Source organism: Trachypithecus francoisi, unplaced genomic scaffold, assembly GCF_009764315.1.
Source record: "Trachypithecus francoisi isolate TF-2019V2 unplaced genomic scaffold, Tfra_2.0 Lachesis_group0, whole genome shotgun sequence".
Lineage (NCBI taxonomy): Eukaryota > Metazoa > Chordata > Mammalia > Primates > Cercopithecidae > Trachypithecus > Trachypithecus francoisi.
In genome coordinates, this window is record NW_022681453.1 from 88265161 (window position 1) to 88291573 (window position 26413).

General features: G+C 38.1%; 1 protein-coding gene and 1 non-coding gene across 29 annotated transcripts in view; one reads left to right on the plus strand and one right to left on the minus strand.

The window, feature by feature from the left end:
• Positions 1-26413, plus strand: part of ABI3BP (ABI family member 3 binding protein) — a 262627-nt gene that overhangs the window by 19837 nt on the left and 216377 nt on the right. The gene's annotated exons all lie outside the window — the stretch shown is intronic.
• Positions 22176-22282, minus strand: LOC117084578. Its single transcript, XR_004437511.1, has one exon. It is a non-coding gene; the product is annotated as a U6 spliceosomal RNA (small nuclear RNA).

Genomic DNA, 26413 nt, shown 5'->3' on the forward strand with positions numbered 1-26413 from the left:
TCAATGTTAATCAAGATGTAAAGCATTTCCATATCCCTAGAACATTCCATTGTGCCTTGTAGTCAATCCCTTCCCCTACTCCTAGTCTCTGGCAACCACTGATCTGATTTCCATCCCTATAGTTTTGCCTTTTTCAGAATGTTCTATGAATAGAAGTATATTAACGTTTTTTGTCTGGTTTTTGTTCACTTAGCATAGTGCTTTCATAATATATCCATGCTGTTGCATGTATTAGTAGTTAGCTCCTTTTACTGGTTGAGTAGAATTTCATTATATGGCCATACAGCAAATTGCTCACTCACCAATTGAACATTAAGGTTGTTTCTAATTTGGGGCCAATATGCATAAAACTGCTATAAGCATTTGCTTACATAGGTCTTTGTGTGAACATATATTTTTATTTCTCTTGGATAAATATGTAGGAGTGAGATTGCTTTTTGTCATATATTAAGTGTATGTTTATAAGAAATGTCAAGCAGTTTTTCCTAAGTGGCTACAACATTTTTTTAATAGCAAGGTATGAAGATTTCAGTTGCTCCAAATCCTTGCCAGAACTTGATATTGTTGATTTTTTTAATTTTGTGTTTTTATTTTTAGCTGCTAATAGGAAAGAGTCAGATAAGTTTTGACTCCATATCTCTATCGTTAGGCATACTTGTTAGGCATATTTCTTTAAATGCATGATCCATTTTCTTAGAAACCACATCTTGTCTAAAAGGTATAACAGTTGGCAAATTAATTTGCTGAAACTCACACTAACATCTTATCAAATGAGATAATATGTGGAAATTGGCTATATTTGTCTGGCACAGAGGGAACTTTCAAAAAAGTTTAGTCTTGTCTCCTTTTCTGACTGTATCTTATATTATGAGTCATCGTAAGCCAAACATTAAAATTCTATAACTTAAATTGAACTGTCACATAATTTTTGCCATTTGGGGCTTCAAGAGTCAATTTAAGCCTGCTTTAAACACTTTGAAAGACAGTGCTCTGGGGAAGAAAATGCTAGCTAAATCTGAGCATCTCATGTTATGCAGAAATTGTAGCCCTTATCTTCATTCATAATGAAGGTGTTGGTGAAAGAAGGAATGAAGCAGAAAAAAATGATCACTGGGTTGGAAACAAAACACCTCTATTTTGGCCCTTATTCTGCTTCTAACTGGACGGGTGACCTTGAAAGAAAAAATTTAACCTCCACGGGTCTTATTTTTCTCATTGAAAAAACATAGAGCATAATATAGTCGAGTCTCATTATTTGCAATAGTAATGTTTTATAAAGTTGCTGGAAACACCAAATTAGCCAAACCATTGTTTCTACGGGGAAATACGGAGTTCAATTCCTGTGAGCCACTGATCACATTTTCATCAATGGATCAGTACATAACTTTGTTTTATGTGTGTTTCTCTTTAAAAATGCATTACTTAATATACATTGTTGATTCATTAACATTGAATTCATGGCCAGCAGCCGTATGGCTCATGACTGAACGAAGCTTATCTAACTCACGTTTTTGCTCCGCAAGGCACATCACAGCCTTCTTGTACTCAGAAACTCTAGACAGCCCTTCAGCACTACACTTAGGGGCTGCTTAAACAGTGAAGTCACTAACAAAGAGCACAAAAATGGGAAAGGTGTGGTGCTACGTCAACTGTGAAAAGGACACTTGTTTACAGTCTGAGAGCCGAAACAAGAAGGCAGAGCATCACCTTCTTCAACCTTAGCCAGAAACAGGCACATTGGGTGACTCAGATTTTTCTCCATTCCTCACATGTACACAAATAAGTCTGAAATGCTTTGTGTATGAATTTTGGGATTAAAAACAAATGTTAATTAGTAGAAAAATTTGCAAACATGGAATCTGCAAAATAATGAAGCTTGGTTGTTATTTGCTTCTTCTGTTCCATAGGATAAATCATGCATGTTGATGTGAAAGGATGTGGTATGCTGTTATTGCTGTTTTAGCATGGGTGTTTTCCTCAGCCAGGGGCTAAGAAATCCAAAACATTCAGGAAAAAAAATGAATCAATCTCAATACTTAAATACTTCACTCACTGGGCCTCAAACACTGTAAGCAAATTAGAGAAACTGGAGAACCTAATGGAAATGCTTATTTACCTTTAAAAATGTGCATTAACTTACGAAGATAACATCTTGATGAGAGCCTTGAGTGGCAAAAATAATAACTCCATTGTTTCTTTATCGTAGGGAAGGGCTTGTTGGAACCTGGTTGTTTTAGTGCACATTTGCAGATGCCTGTAGGACTGTTTTTAAACTAAGTGGTCATCCATCACTTCCCTTGTTGGCCCAGAGATTAATTTTCACATCTTAAAGGTACTTTATAAATATTTGCTAGCACTAGTTTATTTGTAGATCTCTTTCAGTACAGAAGGGTTTTCCACATAAAAATTTGATTTTGCTTTTTAATTTAAAAAGCACTTTCACATAAATATCTCACTTTAATTTCTATGGTGTAAGTTTTATTTCTAAAATATAATGCAGATGTTATTTTAATGGCAATGCTAGCTTTATGAAATAAAAGAGATTCTAAATACACTGATGTGTGGAGCTAGTGAGGTGAAATTACCAGGTGGCAGAAATGTGTTCGTGAGAATCCAGTGCTTCAGGGAAGGATGACATTCCATTCCTAGCTGCCCTTCTCCCTGCCCTTTTTTAGGAAGGCACACCCTTCTCAGCCCACATTTCTGTGATTCCTCTGCTGAGAAAGTGCACGTTGATTTCACTGGCAAAAATCCTCACACCTCCTTTCTGTTTTAATTTCCATTTTAAAATATATTTTTAATGACCTTGTTCCTGATCCTGATCTTTTAAAAAGCTGTGGTTTTGCTGGGACAAAGAACAAAAAACATCTTGATGCGTAGATGAATGAAATCCAACTTCCATCAACATCTATTAAACACCCACCACATATAAAACTCTGTGCTTACCAGCTGCTTTCATTTCTATTGGAGGATATAATCCTATGTAAGGCATTTTTGATAGTTGAGGGGGAAAATTCTAGAACAAGTGGTAAGCATAAAAGTGGAAACATGTTTTGTCTTTGAGGCCCACCCTGTGTTCTCCATCCTGGGCCTAGTGTCCCTAACACCTAAAGACTCATCTTGGCCCATTCCAAACTTGCCTTCTCCCTATATTGCTGTCAGCTCCAGCCTATCCCATCACCATGCTTGGTCAAAATTTCCCTAGTTAGTACCTTAATCCTGCTAGCCTACTCTTGAAAATTACCTGCCATACTTATTCTCTTGAAACACTTGCTTTTTATCTAAAGGTGCTTATGTAAAGCCCTAATTCAAGAGCATCAGGCCTATCTTCTCTCATGGGAAGATTTCAACCAGCAGGTAGCATTATAATGGAAGAATTTCTTAAATCATGAGATCCTTTCTATGTCTCTTAGAAGTCTTGTCAAACAAGCGGTCACCTCTTCTGTTTTTTTTTTTTTTTTTTTTTTTTGAGACGGAGTCTGGCTCTGTCGCCCAGGCTGGAGTGCAGTGGCCGGATCTCAGCTCACTGCAAGCTCCGCCTCCCGGATTTACGCCATTCTCCTGCCTCAGCCTCCGGGTAGCTGGGACTACAGGCGCCCGCCACCGCGCCCGGCTAGTTTTTTGTATTTTTTTAGTAGAGACGGGGTTTCACCATGTTAGCCAGGATGGTCTCGATCTCCTGACCTCGTGCTCCGCCCGTCTCGGCCTCCCAAAGTGCTGGGATTACAGGCTTGAGCCACCGCGCCCGGCTACCTCTTCTGTTTAAATGTCAGCTGGGTCCTGGAAAATGCACCAAGCAATGTCTTCACTGCAGAAATTCCTAACTGAAATACAAATGTTTGCCTGACACTTGCGAGGCATGCTGGGGAAGGCTGTATATTTAAAGGCTGTGTGTTTAATCCAGAAAATGGTATCAGCAGCCACCAAAATTCCTTGAAGCAGTTATAATTACCAAGAGAGCAGCTTTTTTTTTTTTTTTTTTTTTGAGGCTGAGTCTTGCTCTGTCGCCCAGGCTGGAGTGTAGTGGCCGGATCTCAGCTCACGGCAAGCTCCGCCTCCCGGGTTCCCGCCATTCTCCTGCCTCAGCCTCCCGAGTAGCTGGGACTACAGGCGCCTGCCACCTCGCCCGGCTAGTTTTTTGTATTTTTAGTAGAGACGGGGTTTCACTGTGTTCGCCAGGATGGTCTCGATCTCCTGACCTTGTGATCCGCCCGTCTCGGCCTCCCAAAGTGCTGGGATGAGAGCAGCTTTAAGAACTCTCTGTTTGATGGATATCTTGGTGTATCTCAGTTTTGATTAGGATTTAAGGAAAACAACTATTAGCCTGGAGCATGTGACATGAGCCCCTGTGAAGACCACCGCCCAATCTTTTCATTTTCATACTGAGATGGAGTAACAGTCACTAACAGGTGGCAGTTCATGGCCCTCCCATCTTCTTGGGCACTTGAATGTTTCCAGGAGCCCTAACCTGTAAGGAGAGGGAGAACAGGTACTGCAAATACAGAAGAAAACTTTCAGCACAAGCTGCAGAGCTGCTATCCTGGGGGAACTACCCTACGAGGAGGAAGTAACAAGCCAGGAACTTGTGCTGCCACTTGACTGCCTTTCCTCCTCCTCCTCAAGCCTGAAGGCCCAATGTAGAGGAGTGAGGTCTATCCATGTGAGAGTCTGGGACTCTCTAGAATGATCAAGAGCAAGCAAATTAATAAAAATTGCTTGAATTGTTTTATGTATTTGAGAGGAGCAAGAGTAAGACCCCAAATCCCAGTCTAGGTCCATATGTCTCTATATGTCACATTACTCTGCAACTGGATACCTGTGAGTTGGGCATCACGTACTTTGTCATATTTTTTAGTGTGTTCCCTTTGGAAGGAACTGTAGGTACTTCCCCAGATGTCCAATGGGGTGCTCCATTTTTCACTGAAACAAAAAGTAATGTATTTCAAAGTCAAATTGATGCTTCTGATTTTACCACTTAGCATTGTGATGGAGTAAGAAGCCTAATTTCTGCTTCAAATCAAAAGTCAGTCATTCATTGAACAAATTCTTGTCAATTGCTCATTATAGTTCAAGACCTTTCGGAGAATGCCTATGGATAAAAGTGACCTTTCTTTTTTAACAATATAACATAGACCTGAACAGGCCATGTGGGCATGTGACTATAGTAGATTTTAGGCTGCAGCAAGATGTTAGAGGAAAGACCAAGGTTAGACTAGACCTGTACCCATGAGAGTAGCCTCATGGGAATATTCTATTGAAAGAAATGCTGTAACTCCTATATAACATGAAATTTGTAAATGAAGACCATTTAATAATGACTTCCTTTGTAGAATACGTGTAGCTTGTGATTAAGACTAATTTTACATGAGCAGAAAAAAAGTTTTCCTCTAACCTTAAAAAAAAAAAACAAAAAACTTTACTCTGCTAAGATTATTGGGGATTTCCTCTGGCTCTTGGCAAATTATCTACAAAAAAATGAGTTAACACTCTTAGATGTGGACTCTTCCTACTCCACCCTGACTCTATTCCAGCAAAATTCATTCTTCCTTTTCAAAAAAGCATGATTCTTTTTTCTTGATGAAGTAGGTCGGCTTTTCCATCTGTTTAGAGCTATGCCTCAAGATTTCAAGATAGTGTAGGGTTTTTCCCCCTTTCTTTTCAAATGTACACTTTTGGAACAAGATGCTGTTCTGTATATAGCATTTATTATTTGTGATTGATGGAGAATTTTTTTCAAGTTTATAATAAAATCCAGAGTCAAGGATCTGCTGCTGGCCACATTTATTGGGCGAGCCCATCCCTTTAGTACTTGGCTCTTGCTCTCTTTGCGTGAGGCAGCAGGGGATGCCTGATATGGGGCCGGATTGGTAGGCAGGAGTCCAGGGTTCTAATTCTGGCAATGCCGCTGGCTAGCTCTAGAGCCCTACATAAGTCATCTAACTACACTTGGCCTCAGCTATCTCAGCTTTAAAATGAAGAGCTTGGTCTATAATCTCTAAACTCTCCTCTATCTCTGAAATTCAGGATGCTGTACTCCATATGTAAGATCACTTTGGGAATTGCCTTGTGAATTGGCTCACTGCAGGCTGTATGTGTGGAAGTCTTGGCTCTGATTCAAGTCAGTGACTTTCTTGCTTTGTGGTTTGCATCACTTAGACCATGTCTATGCCTCCCCGCCCTTTGTATCAAACACTGGATCTGCGTAAGATGAGGCAACACTGACCTTATTGGTGAACAGATTACTCCTTCTACAGGTTTGAAAAAGCTCAGCAAATCCCAAAGGGCCCATGCCTGCAGGAGAAACTGACATTCAAAGAATAATCTGTACTTTTTTTTAAGACAACAAATTATGAGTTGAACAATGAGAACATGTGGACACAGGGAGGGGAACATCACACTCTGGGGCCTGTCGGTGGGTTGGGGGTTAGGGGAGGGGTAGCATTAGGAGAAATACTTAATGCAGATGATGGGTTGATGGGTGCAGCAAACGACCATGGCACATGTATATCTGTGTAACCAACCTGCACGTTCTGCACACATATCCCAGAACTTAAAGTACAATAAATAAAAAGAAATGAAAAAAAGTATATTAAAGAATCAACAATATACAATTTTGCTATAAATAGCTATCACTTAAGGGAGCCCCAAATAATCTTCAAGTTACTTTTCAGTTTAAAAGATACAGATCTTCTAATTTCAACTTGACCACACACTATGGACTAAATGATTACCTTTAATTTTGTGAGATGGTTTTTAAGATCTGAGTTTTCACTTTCCTATTTAATTACAGCAAAATCACAAAATTAAACTAGGCAACATAATTATAGGTAGCAAAATACTATATATTTCTTGTATAGCTGTATACATTTCTTATTATGCAAGAGAATAATACAGTGAAAAAAGTGTACAAATTGGATTTTCCCTGTTCTCTTTCCAAGCATTTTAAAAGAGATTTTTAATCCATGAAATTCCTTCCTTGGCATTTTATTCCCCTTAGGGAAAAAAACTGTATATATATATATATATCTCTTTAAAATTTCCGAAATGGATCACTCAGGATTTGTTTTTCTTAACAGGATTTTGGGATTCAAAGCTGTATATTATAGTAATAGAATAAAAGGCTGAAAGTAACTTCAATCATATACAGAATATGGGGCAGGTATGGCCAGATTGTTCTATTAGAACTCCCCAGGCTCATCCATGGCAGTCCTTGCCTGTGTCCTCTAATATCACATAGCCCCATTTTGATGTCAGTTTCAACCACCTGATGGTTGACCCCCTCCTAATCTCAGTCACTTCAGTGAATTTAAAAAGGCAATGTGGCTACTGACCTAAATAACTACAGTTTTTCACATAGGAATGCTTTTTTTTTTTTTCATTTTTTTCTTTTTCTGTGCCCCTTGTGAGCAGGAATGAATGTATATTTTTATGAAGACAAGGCTGGACTGAAAACTATTGACTATTTGCAGATTAAAATTGTGTCTTTTATAAAATGTTCATTGGGGCATTTCTATTCCTAGACTAATGAGTAAAACTTAAAGGTCAAGCTAGTTGTAATTATTCTACCTTATTGAACTGTTTTTGAATTGATTGAAATCAGAACATTACAAAGAGACATGGGTAAATCACCATAAAATTGGAATAATTTTTATTGCATATTCACAAGTTAAATTGCTCTTTGTTAATATTGGTGCTCCAAAAGGTTGAGTGGACCGACATGTCTGAAACATCATCAATCTCAAATAATATTTCTTTTTTTTTTTGAGATAGAGTCTCGCTCTGTTACCAGGCTAGAGTGTAGTGGCACGACCTCAGCTCACTGCAACCTCCTCCTCCCAGGTTCAAGTGATTCTCCTGGCTCACCCTCACGAGTAGCTGGGATAACAGGTGCCCACAACCCCACACCCGGCTAATTTTTGTATTTTTGACAGAGACGAGATTTCACCATGTTGGCCTGGCTGGTCATGAACTCCTGACCTCAAGTGATCCACCTGCTTCAGCCTCCCAAAGTATTAGGATTACGGGTATGAGCCACTGCACCTGGCCCTCAAATAATATTTGATTTAACAAAATTTTAATGTAGCAAAACTTGAGCTGTCACTTGGACTTGATAGGACTCCAACAAGATTTACCTTTATTAGTCAGAATTCAGAGACCAAAACCCCAGAGGGTACACAGTTCAAGCCTTTCCTTTCACAGATGAGAAAATTGAGATTTAGGAACATTAAGTCAGTTAACCATGATTACACTGCTAATCAAAAACAGACCTGGGTCTGCTAAAGTAAGTCTCCCATATCTGAGTAATCTTCAGTTTGAAAAAAAAAAAAAAAAGGCCTTACAAATTCTAGCACTTTAAAATTTATTGCACATATAACATGATGAAGTTCTTTTGTGTAAGACTCTGTACTCATCACAGGGGTGTGGTACAGAGATGTAGCATGTAGTCTCCTAGGGACATAATCATGAATACAAAGCCATCAATCCTGACATCTCAAATAATACTTTATGTCTAGAAGAAGAAGAAGGACATTCTCACATTAATTTTTTGTATGTATGATGGATCAGGGGAGGTATTTTGAATCTTTACATGTTTTAAATTCCCATAACTTAATATTTGCTGTAATTCATATATTTAATGAAGTAAGAAACTATATTTTACAAACCACCTTAACTTCTCATTTGCAATACACCCTTGTAACAATGGAGAATCTGCTTACATTTTGTTGCTGTTTAATTATTTTACTTTGAAGCAGGGGTCAGCAAATTTTTTCTGTAAAAGACTGGATAGTAAATACATTAGACTTTGTGGGCCATATGGTATGTTTCATACTCAACTCTGCTATTTTTACAAAAACAGGTGGTGGACTGGATTTGGCCCATGGGCCATAGTTTGCCTTTTAGAGCATGAAATTCAGAGATAGCATTGCCTCACTTCCTTCACTTCACCAGAGAAAAGTTGGCAAAAGCTAAAGTGACGGATGAAGGTCTTACCCTGTTAGCTAGATGATCAAATTAGAGAAACTGGGTTTATTGATAACAGATCTCTTGCCTGTATTCATAGTCCACACATGAAGTCATGGTTCTCTATTTTCAACATAACAGCTGTGCACTATGGAAACAATTAGTGTTATGAATCCAATGTGACCACTTCAGGTTGGAGAACAGAGGCATTCTCAGGCTTATGAAGTCGATCGTGCTTTCATTTAGGTCTCCTAGGATCAAAGTAGGGGGAAACCTAAGCTAGTCACAGAACTGGGCCTGATTCATGGACTGTTTGGGGCTCATCTTTGCCCTTGGTTGAAGTCCTCCCTTGAAGCATTCATGCTTTTCACATCTTTCTACAATAAAAGAAAGATCATTACTGGATCAAATGTCCAAATACCGGACATTTTATCATTTGTAAAAATCATCTAACACATGAATTGAGCAGGCTAAGGACAAGGATTTTGTTTTATCCCCAGCTGTGGCATTTTGGCAAATCATGTCACAATCTAGCCTCTGCTGACCTCATCTGTTACAATCCCCAAGGCCACCACCAACACACCACCACACACTAACACACTAACACACACACATCTGTTACGATCCCCAAGGCCACCGTTAACACACCATGATTCCATTCTTCAGAGCACCCAGATACACATACACCCTGGTACACAGAAGTTTCTCAATAAACTTTTTTTAAATTAATGATGTATAAACTCAGTCCTTTCCTTACTAAAACCCCTTCTGATGGTTAATTGAATTCTTCCTCTGTTATTTGTTTTGTTTTGTTTTATTCGGAGTAAAGGCTTTCCATGTTTTCACATCATTGCTGTAACAAATTTAATAGGATGTACTTTGGTTTAGCAATAATTGGCCATTCTGGAGGGCATCTATTAAAACTATAGAGTTGATTTTCTTTTATAAACACTGATATTTAAATAAACTGGAATGTTTAATGGTTTGAATGGCCCAAAATTTTGTCACAACATCCATAAGGTTTCTAAATTTTCTTAGTCCTTGAGGCAGATGGGACTTGAGAAAGATGGCATTTGAGATGAGTTAGGGTCATGGCCCCTCATGTGGATTTACCTTAGATTCATGATTCTGCTAGTTCAGATGTCCAAGGTTTGAACTCTCACTGAAAAAAGTTGGCTTATGTGTGGAAGGAGAGTTGGGTATGGAAAGGGAGCAGCAAAGGTTCAATAAGAAGGCTCTACTCCAAAGTTATCTCTGATCACTTCACTTATACTATTAGAACTTAAATAATGCAGTTTGGTTTTCCTTATTAATACAAAAATTTATCATGAGATAAGAAACTTCTTCATTCTTTATGAGTCTTTACACTTTAATAGGATCTAGCTCTTCAGATCTTTTCCAGTGTGACAGCTAACCAATCAAAGCTTTAAAGAAGAGAGGCTGGTACAACCAGTGAGGGCAGAAGCCAGAATTTGGGGGAAATACACAGAAATTAGAAACAGGAGGATGCCAAAATTTTTGTCTATAGAATTTTACCCCCCAGGACCAACTTTGGAAGTTTGCTGAGATGCTATTTGGTTCATTGAGATTTCTGGGCCGTTGGGTGCCTCTTGTGTGCCAGGACCCATGCATTAGAAATACTAAAGTGAAGAAAAATGGACAATTGTGACTTCAGGTAGCTTACATTCTAGTGAGGCAAAAAGAGGTTAAACACATAATAGTGAAGTGGCTACACTGTCTGGTGTATATACCCTGGGGTTCGTTGTTACGTGCCAGGAAAATTTAGGACATGAGACACATACAAGTTTAGAAGCAGAGGTTTAAATAAGCAGAAGAGAAAGAGCAACAGCATTCTGCATAGAGAGAGGGGTCTCTGAGCAGAAAGGACCCGCTGGTGGGGATGCCCCAGAATATATAGTCCAATTTAAGGAAGTGGTGTCTGATTTATGCAGGGCTCATATATTAGTTTGATCAGGTATGACATTTACATAGCGTCTGAGGAAGGCTGGTCCCCCCAACCCTAATCTTATTATGCAAATGGCTTTCCAGTTGATCGGGGCCATCTTGTCTGCTCTTTACTGTACAAGTGACCGACAAAGAAAGAGAAGATGGAGCCGCCATCTTGAACATGTCTAGTCCATAGTTCCTGCTGGCATTCATCCATGCAAGCTCCCACCTTGCAGGCTGTTTTTTTGCTAGAAAACGACTTGGGGCTGCTTTTCATCAAAAGGAAAAGTCTTACCGAGGACTCCCATACCCTTATTATCTACCTAAGTGATTTTTTCTTAACTCCTGTATTAATAGTATACTAAATGAATAATGCAAACTAAGATGAATTTTTTTGTGAAGGAGGGCTAAAAACAGAGAAACCAACTGGAGCCTGGGATATCAGAGGAGGCTTTTATAAGAAAGGAACTCTTGAATCAAGTCTGAAGGATGAGTGAGTGTTAACTAACTGAGGACTTTCAGGGCTGGTTAGTGAATGACTTCATGGGAGTGAAATCAAAGCCTCCCTGGGAGAGGGGTCAACTCTGAACAGACACTCTACTGTGGATGGAGCAGGTAAGTGGGTGGAAATAACAGCTGGCCAGTGCGACTGGAGCACAGCAACTAAGCAGAGAGGGCTTAGAGATGAACCTGGAGAGAAAAAGAAACAGGGACTAACTCATACATTGGAGGGTCAACTACATCGAAATTATTAGTCACCATCTGGGAACAATGGAGACTGTTGAAATGTCCTAAACGTGAGCTATATGATCTGAATTATATTTTAAAAAGACATCTCTGGTTACCAGTGTAGAGTCTATCATAGTAGCTGAAGTAAGAGATAGTGGTGGCTTGGACTACTAATGCTTACTAGTGGTAATTTAGTGGTGATAAGTAAAAAAGGAATAAATGTGTAAGATATAAAGAAGGTGAAAATATACAAATTTGACGATCAGATACTTGAGGAGAAAAGAAGAAAGCATCAAAGATGACTCCTGGCTTTCTAGCCTACACATATAGTGAGCACTGAAAAATGTAGTGGTTGAGAATGTGAATCATAACTTTGCCTTTGTTCAAATCCCAACCCTGCCACTTAGTAATGGTGTGATCTTGGGCCAATTGCTTAACCACTGTATGCCTCCATTTCTCATCTTGGAAATGTAGGTGGAGATGATGCTAGTAGCCACATCATAGTTATAAAAAAGATTAAATGGGTTAACATATATATACAGTACCTGACCCAGAATCGGTATTACCAGTGGTTAGTTTTCAGCATCACTACATGAGTGATGGTTATTTCCTGTACTAGAAAAGAGTCAGATGTAGGGCTAAAAATTATGGCTTTAGTGTTAGATTTATTGAGTCTGAGGTGCCTTTCAGACTTATTAGTGAATAGTGCTGTGTAGGCTGTTTCATATAAGAGGCTAGAACTCAGGGATTAGTTCTGCACTAGGGCTACAAATTTAGGAGCTATCAGTGTATAAGTGATAATTCAAGTCATGAAATCAATGCAATCACCAAAAAATGTTTCAGAATGAGCCCCAAGGTCCTCCACTATATAATGACCAGATAGATGAGTTTGAGCTTACAGAGAGACAGAAATGACCAGTCAGAGAAGTGGGAGAATATTTGAAGAAGGAGGGTATAGTCAACAGTGTCGAATGCTAATCTTTGAGTAAAAATGAGGAGTATCTAGTGAATCTAGTGAAGTCACTGCTGTCCTTACAGGGAGTGTTTTGTTTGTGTAATTGACACAGAAGCTATTTAGTAGCTTAATTTCATGGACTGAAGGGAGCTATTTCGTGGACTGAAGGGAGAAGGAAATAGAAGGAGAGAAGAGGGAGCAAGAGCTGAAAGAGCATGTAAGGTCAGATGAGAACAATGTTTTGTTACTGTTGTTTTTTAAGATAAGCGAGATTTGAGTGTTTTAACTGTCAAAGATAAGGACCAAGTTGAAAGAAACTCATTGAATAGTGCAATTTTCCTAAGGAAAAAAGGAGAATTACTAAGATGTAGAGTATAGACAGAGTAATTAGATAAAGGGACAGCCAATTCCTGTTATGCAGAACAAGAAAGGAGAGGGATGGGTGTTGACGTAGACAGGTTTATAGGTTCAAAAGTGGGAATTTGAGGGAGTTTCTATTCAATGAGTTCAATTTTCTGTTGAAGAGAGAGTCTGCCAAGTGAGGAGATAGAAGTCAGAAGAAAGGGCTAAAATTTGACAAGTTATGGGAGAAGATGAGAATGACTTGGCAAGAGGAATGAAGACCCACTTGAGATTAGTGACCATGAATTTATACTTATACCATCTTCTCTATTATGTGATGTTTTCTAGAAGAGTTTGCCACTTGGAGGCAGGTGCCATGAAAGGAGATTATTGGGCTCATCCACAGTTGAGATATCTCTAGAAGGATGTGACAGGAAAAAAGTAAGCTACGTATTTGGAGGTTTGGCAAGAAGATCATTGCAGTGATGGGCCATGGAATCTAATCATGTACCGTGGAAGAGGCTGCTAGTTTGGGAGGAAATAAAAAACATCCATGAAGGCTATTTTTCAATGATGTCTAAGAGTGTGGAGAAAGTAGTTTAACAAGCAGGAAGAGGCTGTAGTTAAAGACTGGGATCCTTTGGAAGTGGAACAGATTTATTGAAGGTAATTTTATGGCTGACTTACATAGAAATGTCTTAATAGAAAGTTCAATTTTTGTAACACATGGAATCTTGCACAACAAGAGTGTGACTTTTTGCATCATAGTAGCAGTGATAATATCTGTATCTGGGTTCATAACTTGATGTAGCTCTAATTATGAATTAGGATAAGTTTTCTTCTCCTTTGCCTATATGATGTTCTCACTGGTATCCCATCAACTGTTGTATCTGACCATCCCTCTTATTCTTTCGAAATGGGGGATCATTACATTTCTTGATCTTTTGAATAGTGTTTATTGCTGTCAACCTCACTCCATCCTGCAGTGATCCTTCACTTCCTAAGTATGTGTGATTTCTACCTGAGCCCTAGGAGAGAGCATTTCTTGATAATTTTCTGTTTGTTATTAACACAGGTAGCTTGTGTCTCTAAAATTGACACTGTAATTTAAAATTGGAAATTCAAGAGTGATGGTGAGCAGCTGGGGTGAGGTATGTTTGGGGATAGTATTTCAGTGCCTGAAATCAGGCCCCAGCCACTTCTTTCTTTAGCCTGGTTGGTACTAGGGCTTCCTTTGTTGTGCCTTACTATTTATAAAGTCTGCCTTTGAGTGGTCTGATGTAAAGACACTATATTCGTTTTCTATTGCAGCCATAAGAAATTACCACCAACCTAGCAGTTTAAAACAGCACAAATTTATTATCTTACAGCTCTGTAGGTCAAAAGTCTGGGTGGGCTTTGCTAGTTTCTCTGCTCCAAGTCTTACAAGACTGAAATAAAAGTGTCAGCTAGCATGGGCTCTCATCTGGAGGCTGGGGTGTTGTGAGGGCCAGAGGGTGAGAATCCAGTTCCAGGCTCATTCAGGTTCTTTGCAGAAGTAAGTTTCACCTGGTTGTTAAATAAGGACCCTGTTTCCTTGCTGACTGTTGGCTGGAAGTCATTTTCAGCTTCTAGAGGCCACCAATATTTCTTGCATGTGGTTCCCTTCATTCATCTTCAAAGTCCGCAATTATGGGTTGAGTCTTTTGCATGCTTTGAATTTCTCTGACGTCCTTTCTGCCTCATATCTCCTGCTTGCAGCCATAGAAAGTTCTCTGCTTTTAACGAGACATGATTAGATTGAGCCTATGCAGATATTCTATAAGAATCTTCCTCTTTAATGTATTTTATTCTTCTGTCTGTAATATGTCTTTTTGCCATGCTCATCTTCCAGTTTTTGTTTTTCCAGCAATTCAAAGATGATGTGGATATGTGATTTGGTGTTTATTTATTTTAAAAAATTCTTCAATTATTTCTCTCTTCAAACATTTCTTCTGTTCAATTCTCTCTTTGTCTTCCAAGTTTCCAGTTACATGCATGTTGCACTCATTCATACTACCCCTCTTGAATGCCCTACTTTAAAAAAATCTTCATTCCTTGTTCTTTTCTCTATTATTTTTTCATTTCTGATATTTCACTTTGATTCTTTCTTATTCTTTTTTATTCTTCTGAAATTATCATCTGAGTATACATACTATCTTTTCCATAAGAGCCTTAAGCATGTTTATCATAATTATTTTAAATTCCCCATGTAATAGTTCCAACATCTGTGTCATATCAAACTCTGGTTATGTTGATTGATTTGTCTCTTGACAGGGTGTTATCCTTTTTTTCTTTTGGTTCTTTGCAAATATAATTTTTTTTAGAAAAACTGACATTTATATAGTCATATATAGACATTATGTAGGACAGTAGACACTGAGGGAAATAGATTTAAGGCTGAAAATTTGCATGCATTTTCTTTTGTTAGGCCTTTACTGTGGTACATTGAGACAACTGGGTCATTAGTTGAGCTGAGTTTGCATTATGTTGTTGCCATGGCTACCCCAGTGCACCACAGGCCTCAAATTTCTGTAGCATTATCTTATAAAGTCAAGACTGATTTACCAGAGAGTATTTTTTTTAAATGTCTGTTCTACCCTACCCTCAGCTTTGGATCTTCCCTTTGAGCCTACACCGCAAAGAAGGTTTTTCTCCAACCTTTAAATGCTCACCTGGGCAGTAGACTATTGTTACTTGTTATGCAATGATTATTAGCCGATTGATAGGGGACATTGACGAGTCTTTTTGTGGTTTTGATTCAGCCTTATTCTTAAGGAGGCCCCATGTTCTGGGTCTTAGGATTGGGGTCTTTTCCTCTCTGTGGAAGGTTTCTAATGGTCTGGCCTAGAAGATATTCCCATCCCTCCCTTAGGAACACAGCATGTTTTTCTGTTCCCTGATTCTGGCTGCAGTGGATCTTCACCTATGCCCTGGAGCAACAAGATGGTTGTTCTTCCCCTGTGGGGTTAGGCTTATGGTCCATAGGAAAGATAAAAGGATCTGGGTGGTTTTGAGAATGTCCATGGGGGGCATTCTCAGAACTCTCTTGCTGTTTCCGATCTTTTCTGTAAGTAACCATGAGGTTTGTGAAGAGCCCACAAGTAGATAAAAACTCCCTTTGTGTCCTCGATTCTCAGGGATTCTGTATTCGAATGATAGTCTACATTTCCAGGCTTTTAGGAATTCACTAAAAATTTTAACCAAATTTATCTTACTAGCTTTTATAGCATCCAGTGGCGTCTCTCTTTGGATATGCTTATGTTTGATTTCCGTTTTCTTTGCAACTTTAGCTCTTTGATGAGTTTTAGAAACATTACAAATTTGAAGACTGTTTGGAGGTTGTTTGTTTTCTTTTTTGCTTGTTGCAAAGGTGGGAGTAATGTTTACATCCTGAATGGATACCAGAAATTCAATGTTTTACAAAAGTTTTAGGACACATTCATAATATATTCCTGTTTTAAAACTATAGGTATGCCTTACTCCTTTTATTAGTTTCCCAATGTATACATTACTGGATATTTATCACGTGGTAAAATTGTACTGGATAAAATACTGTTGCTTATCCTTCTGGTTAAGTATATCCTCAAAGTACATTCACGCTAATGAATTAAGGCAGCAAAGGAAATACTTGTTCCAACTGTTGCTTTGTCTCTCCTCACTCACTTTATCTCTTCTTTGTTCTCCTTCTCATTTTTTGGTCAACTTATTATTTTTAGCACCAGCCACATATTTCTCAATTTGGACAATTTTTTAAAATAATAAATGTATTTCTTATCTTCACCAGCAGGTGAGGATTTACAATCAAACTCATTGTCTTATATTCAGAATATAGTCCATTAGGATTTAACAACAGATTAACTAAAGCAACTCTGAGCTTGTTTTAGTTAATCTGTCGACAACATTTGATAGTGTCCACTTTCTATTTCATGAGATATACATGTTTTTCCTTATGGATTCCAAAACTCCATTGTCTTTTCTTTTACCTCCTGAGCTATTTCTCAGTGTCGCTGGTTTTGTCATTTTCCTCCAGCTCTAAATATCAAGAATCTCCAAGGATTGAAACCAGATGCTTTGTCTTTACCATATATCAATCCATGAATTAACTGACTTAGACTATTTTAATGATAGAGTCCACAAATAGTAATAAGCAGGTACACTAAGTACCTCACAATTTCCCTGCATCAGGAGCTGAGCTGTGAACAGGGGAGCCAGGGTCAAATTTAAGGTTTGATTCTCCCTTAGCAAGTAGTTTAACATCTCTGGGTTCAAGTTTCCTCTTTTGTCTGGTTTTCCTCCTTTCTCACTGGCTGCTATTAAGTCTCCTTTGCGGATTCATTCTCATTTTACCAGTCTGTTAAATTGGAGTGTCCCAGGACTGAGTTCCTGGATCTCTTCTATCTGCTCTCCCTCCCTTGGTGATCTCATCTAGTCTTATGACTTTAAATACGGTCTAAATACTAACAAGTTCCAAATTTATATCTCTAGCCCTGACCACTCCCTTCAACTTCAGATCCATTTATCTAACTCCCTACTTAATATCTCTATTTGGCTTTCTAATAGACATGCAGGTTTCGCCTGTTCAAAACCTAGCTTCTAAATGCCTCTACCCCATATTTTCCTGTCCTGTAGTCTTTCCCAACTCAACTAAAGACAACTCTATCTTTCCATTACTCCGGTCAATAAAACTGGAGACATCTGCAGCTCCTCATAAATTTCTCTTTTGATTCATCGACAAGATTTTTAGCTCTTTCAAGTTTTATCAAGAAAATTTTTCTCTATTTTTCTTACTCAAATTATCGTCCACCTTGATTGAAACTAACACCATCTCTTACTTGGATTATTGCTATAGTTTCCTAAATAGTTTCCCTGTTTTTGGCTCTTAGAATATTCTCAACACAGCACCTAAAGTAATTCTGTAAAAATATAAATCAGATTTTAATCATTTCTCTGCTCAAAAACCTCTAATAACTTACCATCACAGAATAAAAGCCAAATTCCCTCAATGTCCTCCAAGACCCTATCCATCTGGCCCAGCTACCTCTAGCTTCACCTCTTCCTGTTTTCTCCTCACTCATCTTCCTATAGCCACAGTAACCAGGCAAGTTCCTTTCTCTGGGTCTTTGCACTTGGTATTCCTTCTGACTAGAATGTTCTTCCTCCAAATGTCTGAATGGTGCGTTATTATCATTATCTGTTTCACTTCCTTCAGGGCTTTATTCTAAAGTGAAGCCTCCTCCCCTCTCTATCAAAAATTGTGCCCCTTCCCACCCTGACTCCTCCTGGTTCCTTGCTTTACTTTCCCCCTCAGCATTTATCACCACCTGTACTTGTTAGCTTAGGCTTGATTGTGTCTCAACAACAAACCCCCAAATCTCAAAGGCTTAAAAACATAGAAACATATTATTTTGCTCAATCACATGTTTACCAGGGTCTCTGATTGTAGTCTCTCAAGACCCAGGCTCCATCTGGTCAGTTGCTTCCTTGCAGGACAGGAAGAACAGAGTTGGAGGGTCTGGCACCAACAACTTAATGAATTGACCTGGAAGTGGCTTATGTCCCTTTTGTGCACAATCTGCTGGTGAGAATTAGTTACATGATTGTGACTAACTTCAAGAGATGGGGACATATAATTTTCATGTGGTCAGAATAATAGGGGAATCAGGTATCAAGAAACAGAGGCGGTATCTGCCCCATCATTCGACATGCCATATATATTTTGTGTGTGTGTGTGTGGGGGTGTGTGTGTGTGTGTGTATGTTGTTTTTCTGTTTTTTTGAGACAGAGTCTGAGTCTTGCTCTTGCCTAGGCTAGAATGCAGTGGCGCGATCTCAGCTTACTACAAACTCCACCTCCCGGGTTCAAGCAATTCTCCCTGCCTCAGCCTCCCGAGTAGCTGGGATTACAGGTGTCTGCCACCGTGCCTGGCTATTTTTTGTATTTTTGTAGAGACCGGGTTTCACCATGTTGGGCAGGCTGGTCTCGAACTCCTGACCTCAGGTGATCTGCCCACCTCGACCTCCAAAAATGCTGGGATTACAGGCATGAGCCCCCGTGACTGGCCTGACATACCATATGTTTTACTTATTATTTCTTTATTTATCTCTTTTCACTAGAAGGTCAACTCAATGAAAATACGGGTTTTTTTGTTTTTATTGACTGTTTGTTTTGTTCCAGCTTATGGCAGAGAGCTTTGCATATTCTAGGTACTCAATAAATATTTGTTAAATAAATGAGTGATTGGATTTTTATAATGATTTTAAGAAAAAGAAATACCAACCTTCCTTGCAGATTTGTAGACAGATGCAAAAGATTCCATGTGTAAAGTATTGTTAATACTATTACTTCTTGTTGTATGGTAGAATTCTAATTAGAAGACATCTGTGAAATGGGAGATATAACAATATTATCCAAACAATGGAGGATACAGGCAGAGAATAATCTAATTTAAAATCTTATGAAGAAGAGAAACACATAAGTAAAACATCTAATGTGGCTGCCACTATATTTAATAGTTGCTACATGCATGGAAATCATCCAATATAATTTACAGGGCAAAAAAAAAAAGTCCCAGTGAACATGTTGTAAAGGGAAACTGAATCAGCACAGACATTTGCGACAGTAAAGTTCATCTTCACTTGTTAAAAAGTCCACCCAGCCCTGTGCCTTGCCCTGCTCTGATGATGCTATTGAGACACCCGTCTGACATGCATGGAGTATCGTACTTGGATCTCTATCAGGGACAGGACCGCAGTCTTTTCTTGGATCCAGTCTGCTCTTTTACTGAGCAGACAGCAAGCCCCTCATGCTAGAAATATGCAGCTGGGATTCTCAACATCAAAACTTCCACTTCTGCCTGATGACACACGTGCTGACTGCTCTGTGTGGTTATGGAATGCCTTTGCTGATTTTATGAGAAGAGACATGTCTTACTTTCCCTGCCCAATCCCTTGCCAGTTGAGCTTTATGATTCTGTATAAAGAAAAAAAAGTCAAAATTTAAAACATTAAAGAGATGACAAACACGTTTACTTTTGCCCTGGGCTTGGTGGTAACGTGCTGTTTCTTGATAATAATGACAGCTGCTAATAGGCATTTTCCATGTGTGCTTTTATGTCTTGCGGATTTATGTGACAGTTTATCTGGTGCTTTAGTTGGGGCCCAGAATGTAGAGGAAAAGCGTTCACCACCCCATTAGTAATAATGCAGATGAACTAATCCATTGCCACTCAAACAAGATTTTCATGCTAATTATCTATCAAGATCATCCGTGTGTGATGTAAAGGTCTGTGGAACTGTTTAGATCTAGGCTGGTCTCATTCCACATGTTTTTGAAGGGCATAGCTGAGACTTATATTGTAAAGTACCTGTCATTCTTAACATAGTCAGTTTATTGCTACTTTATTTAAATAAATTGTAACAACGAAGGATAGAGGAAATGGATAAGGAATGAGGAGAGGCTGCCAGAGAATGGCTATTTTAAAAATAAATGTATGAAGGAAGGGCATGTAAGTGACAATAAGCCTTAAATTGATATTTCTTGACTGATCGTGAGCCAGTGAAATTCTATCCAAAGGGTAATTCCAAGATTTCATGACTCCCAGCCTTCTTTGTCCTTTTTATAATTTTACCAGAAGAAAAAATTGGAGTTGTTGTCTTTTTGGTCTGAAGTTAATGCTTCCTGTTTGTATTGCTGATTCCAAGTTTTGGGTTATTACGCCACATTAGAAAATAGCAATAAGTCTTTCATATGACCACTGAATTATTTCTAAATAATTAAAAGATATATAAATTAATAATAATTAAAAGGTAACTATCTCATGTATATTTCTAAATGCTGTGTTTGAGAGGAGTTGTTCTGATGAGCACCAGAAATATAGTGCTAGAGGTCACTGTATCTGGACCTTTGTTAAATGTACTAGTATTTGGGAGCGAGAAAGACAGTTCATCCTAAGAGCTAATCTACAGTCTGGCCCCAAGAGGGAGGGAGAATAGTTACAATTACATTTAAGTTCTTCCCAACTCTGAGTTTCCAAGTATCTATGAGCATGATCCTTTCTATTTAATCAAACTGGTCTATTTGCTTTTTTTAAATTTTGTACAGGGTTTGCAGTTCAATGTGGGCTTCTTACTGCTACCATTTTTTACCTGAAATATTCTTTCAAGTCCTGCCTTTTATTTGACTCTTATTTTCAAAGTTAAGCTGAAGTCTCACCTTCTGCATGAACCTTTGCCTAGAGAATAATACCCACTCCCTCTAAATTCAAGAAATGTAAAGCATTGCTTTGTATGACAATCGTCTGTCTAACTGTCTGGTAATCTCTTTGAGTTCAAAAAAAATGGTGTTTCTTTCTCTGAGAAGTGTTCCCAACAGTATCTTCTTACATGCCGCAGAAAAATCCTTGTTTTCCTTTGTAAATGTAATTTTTTGCATATAGCTCTTATCGTGTGTCAAAGTTAACTCTTGGAGATCAGAATCCCTCACTACTGAGGTGTGATGTAGTATCTTACTCATTTTTGCATACACACTATTTAGCCTGTGCCTATGACATTATTTTGTGATCGTCTATTTTGTCATTTATGAGTATAGCCTTATTCTGACGTTTATTCTGTGAGCATTAAGGAGTCACGTGCTGTTTTTGTCCAGCAGGGGAAGAGGAAAGAGATAACATAATAAAGTAGTATTATACAGTGATTAACCCAGAAATAGTGGGAAGGGTGGACTGGAAAGGTAATGAGGTTGTTAATTATAAAAATGGGTAAGACTGGCTGGTCTTTTCACGCCAAGCCTATGGATATTATGTAGGCACAGGAGACAAAGTTGCCTAGTGTTTGAAGCCCAGAAATGCATTTACCCAAAAAGGAATGAGCCCTTCCTACATGGGTTTGAAAGAAGTATATTTGAAAAGTGAAAAGAATCAAAGATGACATCAAGAGGATGCAGGATGAAGTTTTAGAAGCTAGAAATGCAAAGAGAGAGTCAAAGAGTGGGTAAAATAGAGCAAGTAAACAGCTCAGGGGAGCCAGGTGGAATTTTATAGAAATAAAAGGAAAGGTGGAATAGGAACTTCATCTAGAATACATAAAAGAGAAACAAGCAATTCCAAGTTGAGATGATTTTGTATTTATGTCCTCGGTGTCTTAGTGCTTTGCTGATGAGCCTCTCTCTAAAAATACTTTTCTTTTTTTAATGTATCTTATTTACAATTCTTTCTTTTATTTATGAAAATATCGAACACTTCACAAATTTGTGTGTAATCCTTGCGCAAGAGCCATGCTAATCTTCTCTGTATACTTCCAACTTTAGTATATGTGCTGCCGAAGCCAGCACAACAGTTTTCTTAAATTATAAAATACCTATTTGTTTCTTTTAATTTAAATGAAATATAACTATTTTGTGTACATATTAATAGATCAAATAGCATATTCCATGGTGTTTTTGTACCAAATTACAGTTAGAGTGTTTAATTTTTTTCTAGTACTAAAGATGCAGTATATAGTACATATACAAGGCTAACATCATTTTCTTATTATTTAATTATTTTTAATTAACAAAAATCCTATGTGTTTATGGTATATAACATGACGTTTTGAAATATGTATACATTGTAGAATGGCTAAATCAAGCTAATTAACCAAGCTAATTGCTTCACATGACCTTTTTTGTATCTTAAAGTCTACTTTTAGCAATTTTCAAGTGTACTTGAATTGTTATTAACTATATTGTTATTAACTATGGTCACTATGTTGTGCAGTAGGTATTGCGAACTTAAAATGTTTCTTGAGATGAATTGATCTGGAAGGGAGACAGTTTTGGCCAAAATTTAAGGGATTATTTGTAGACAAGAGATAAAAATGCCTTTTCCACTTAGAGATCAGAATACTAGCAGGAGGAGCTGGGATTTTCTTCAACTGTGTACAAATGGGGTGAACTAGAGTTAATAAACAGTGATCTTGTTGGGTGGGGCTAAGAAAGAAGGTGAGATAGGAATTGCTGGAAAACATTGACTTGTTTACAACTCATTGCAAGTAATTTAAATGAAATGAAACCATAACCTTTATACGGTTTGTCCATAAGAATGTCTTCTGTTATAATAAAATTTTGGGCTCAGGATGACCTGCACCAAAGTGGTCAAGGAGAAGGAAAAGAAGAAAACTCACGTTTTAATTAGAATTTTAGTCTTTCAGAAGAGAACCACTGCTCCAAGTCCTCAGGATGGTAATGAAACAAAGTCACAGGCATCCTTGCATTTGGACTTCTCCGTGTTTTATGCAGGTTTTGGATCAAGGTGTGTATAAAACCCGACTCTTCAAGTGTGACTCGGGTGCCTAGGACTGTGACACATCACAGATGGTAGAAAAGTAAACTGGTTTTGAGGAAGATAATGATGGTTGGAGCCTGACCGCATGAACGGAAGTGTCAGTGGCTCACAAAGCCTGTAGGGCTGGAGCCAAACGAGTATTCAGAAATAGAGGTTCAGATATCAGAATCAGCTAAGCTACTTATAGTTAGCAGCTAAGTTATGATTGAAGCCTTAACTGTAAAGGAGTTCCCTAAAGGAGCAAAAGGCAGAACCTTTGTGAATTGCCATGTTTTGAGGGCCAGAGGAGGAAGAGAAGTAATGGAGAGAGATGGAGATTTCATGGAAAATGAGAATTAGGATACCACCGTGTCACAGAGTAAAATCAAGGTGTAGGGAGAGGTGGAGCAAAGGGTGCTCACACACATGCATACACAAGTAAGGGCAGATATAGTAGGTTGGTCAGAGGTCTGCAATGCTACACAGAAGTTATGGGAAATGAGAACTTCAAACAAATGTCTGAAACTTGGGATTCTCCAATCTGCACTAGACTTATCTCAGATATTTTTAGAATCATTAAAACCATTGGCATTATTCTAATGCTGGTGTGGGAAATAATAGATACTTTGTTATTCTCTTGTGAGCAATTAATGTGGCAGATGAATGTTACCAATTAGTTCACATTGTTCTTTAGAGAGGTTTTGGGCGCATCTTATCCTCAGTTGACTTTAGTGTGCTGGGATTAATGTAATGTTCCCTAGGCACGTGGCCTCAGCCCCATAAAGCAGGTTGTCACGTTACCATGAATGACTATTATGAGATGCCTGGATGAGGATGGACACCACAGAGATCAAGTACATGCATATGATAATTAGAGCCCTTAGAAATAACTCTCCACTCAGAAGAAATATTTCCTTGTGGAAATGATATGAAATGCCATTAGATATTTACAATCATATTAATTTTTAAAAGAGAGTAGATGAAAAGAGTGTTTGACCAGAAAGAGATGTTGACAGTGTACACCTTATATAATGTCATGTAGAATGAATTATCACAGATATCAACACCTCAACATTCATCTTTACTTTTCCTCAGTCTGAATTTTCCTTCTTCCCATTCTCTGGACAAGTCCTTCTTGACATTCAAGACCCAGATCAGATGCCACTTCTTCTGTGATACCATTCCTGACTCACCCACTTCTAACTAGTCAATGCTCCTCTGAATTACCTCTGCATGTGGCTCCCTCCTCTGTGTAGAATTTGTTGAGTGCATTGAGTAATAACTCTTACAAGTCTATATCCTCCAGTACAGTACAGTTTATTTGAAGAGATGCATTTGCTTATTATAGTATTAATTCCTATCAAGCATAATATTTTCCATTTGAAAAAATTATTGTATGTGTTTGTTCATTCATTCAAAACATATTAATTGAATATCCTTTCTTTGCCAGGCACTGTGCTAGGGACAGTATCCTTGTATAGCTTATAGTCTGCATATAAACAACATCTATATGGAATGAATTTTTGGTTGAAAGACAAGGAATGTTAAAAATTCAAAGTACACTGAAATCAAAAAGAACCCATGGATGAAGTCGGATCAAAAACAACCATTACTGAGCTGCACAGTTCAGGAACTGCTTTTCACAATCTATTTCACTTAATCTTCCCATCAACTCTGAGAGAGTTCTATGATTAATACTACTTTATAGGGGGAAAGGTGACATTTGGATAGTAAGTGAATTATTCATATAGCAGTTGAGCAAAAGGGGAATTGTGGGTTTAATTTGGGACTTGAATACAGATTTTCCAGCTCTAAACCCTGTGGCCCATTACATTCCACTATACAGTCCTCCTCCTTCAAAACACCACTCCTTATAGGATCACACGAGCAATCTCAAGGTCATGGAAATATCAGTGCTTCCATAGCCAAAACTTTTAGCAATAATCTCACAAACAATACAATGAGCTTATCTAATTGTCATATGAATTCAATAAAACAGATCTCAAATGTTACTTTTAAAAACTGAGCTCAAACTTTGTAAGATCAATACCTTATCCCTAAAACGAATACCAAATTTCACCAAAATAAATTGAATTGTTGACCAGGCATGGTGGCTCACACCTGTAATCCCAGCACCTTTTGAGGCCAAGGTGGGCAGATCCCTTGAAGCCAAGAGTTCAAGACCAGCCTGGTCAACATGGCGAAACTCTGTCTCTACTAAAAATACCAAAAAAAAAAAAAAAAGAGCCATGCATGGTGTTGTACGCCTGTAGTCCCAGCTACTTGGGAGGCTGAGGCACGAGAATTGCTTGAGCCTGTGAGGTAGAAGCTGCAGTGAGCTGAGATCGCACCACTGCACTCCAGCCTGGGTGACGGAGAGAGAATCTGTCTCAACAATAAATAAATAAATAAATAAATAAATAAATAAATAAATAACTTCAATTGTGAATTTATTGAGATGATTGTTAAACTGTGCTAACTCACTGAGATGATATAGGGTCAGTTTACCTACTATCAGGGAAAATTCCCCATGAATTAATTGAAAGATAGTAGTGTCATTAAAAATAAAGCTATAAAGCTATATTTATATTGAAGAAAATACAGGTTATGGAACAGCACTTGGAGTGTAACCTTATTTTTGTAGACTGTAATATATTATTCCTAGGAAAAAATATCTGGAAGAACATACAAAAATGTTTACAGAAGATTTATCTGCATATTAAATGAATAACTTTTAAAAAATATTCTCTTTCCTAACTCTCTTAAATTTCTTATTAAAATAAATGTGTACAAGTTGAGTATCCCAAATACTTGAAGGAAATGCTCATTAGAGCATTTTGGATTTTGAATGTTTGGATTTGTGATGCTCAACCAGTATAATGCAAATATTCCAAAATCCGAAAAAAATCTAAAATTTGAAAAATATCTGGTCCCAAACATTTAGGCTAAAGGATACTCAAGCAGTATTATTTGTATAATTTTTTAAGTTAAAAAGTCAATGCAGGGACTATTACTGGGGTAGAGGAAAGGGAGATGAAAATGTGCCACCAGTCTGGGAGGGAAGTGAAATGAGTGATTTGGGAAAGACAGAAGTATTCATATAGTAAGTTGTAAGCAGTTTAATTCCCAGGCTGTCACTGCCAATAGTGACAATTAAACTG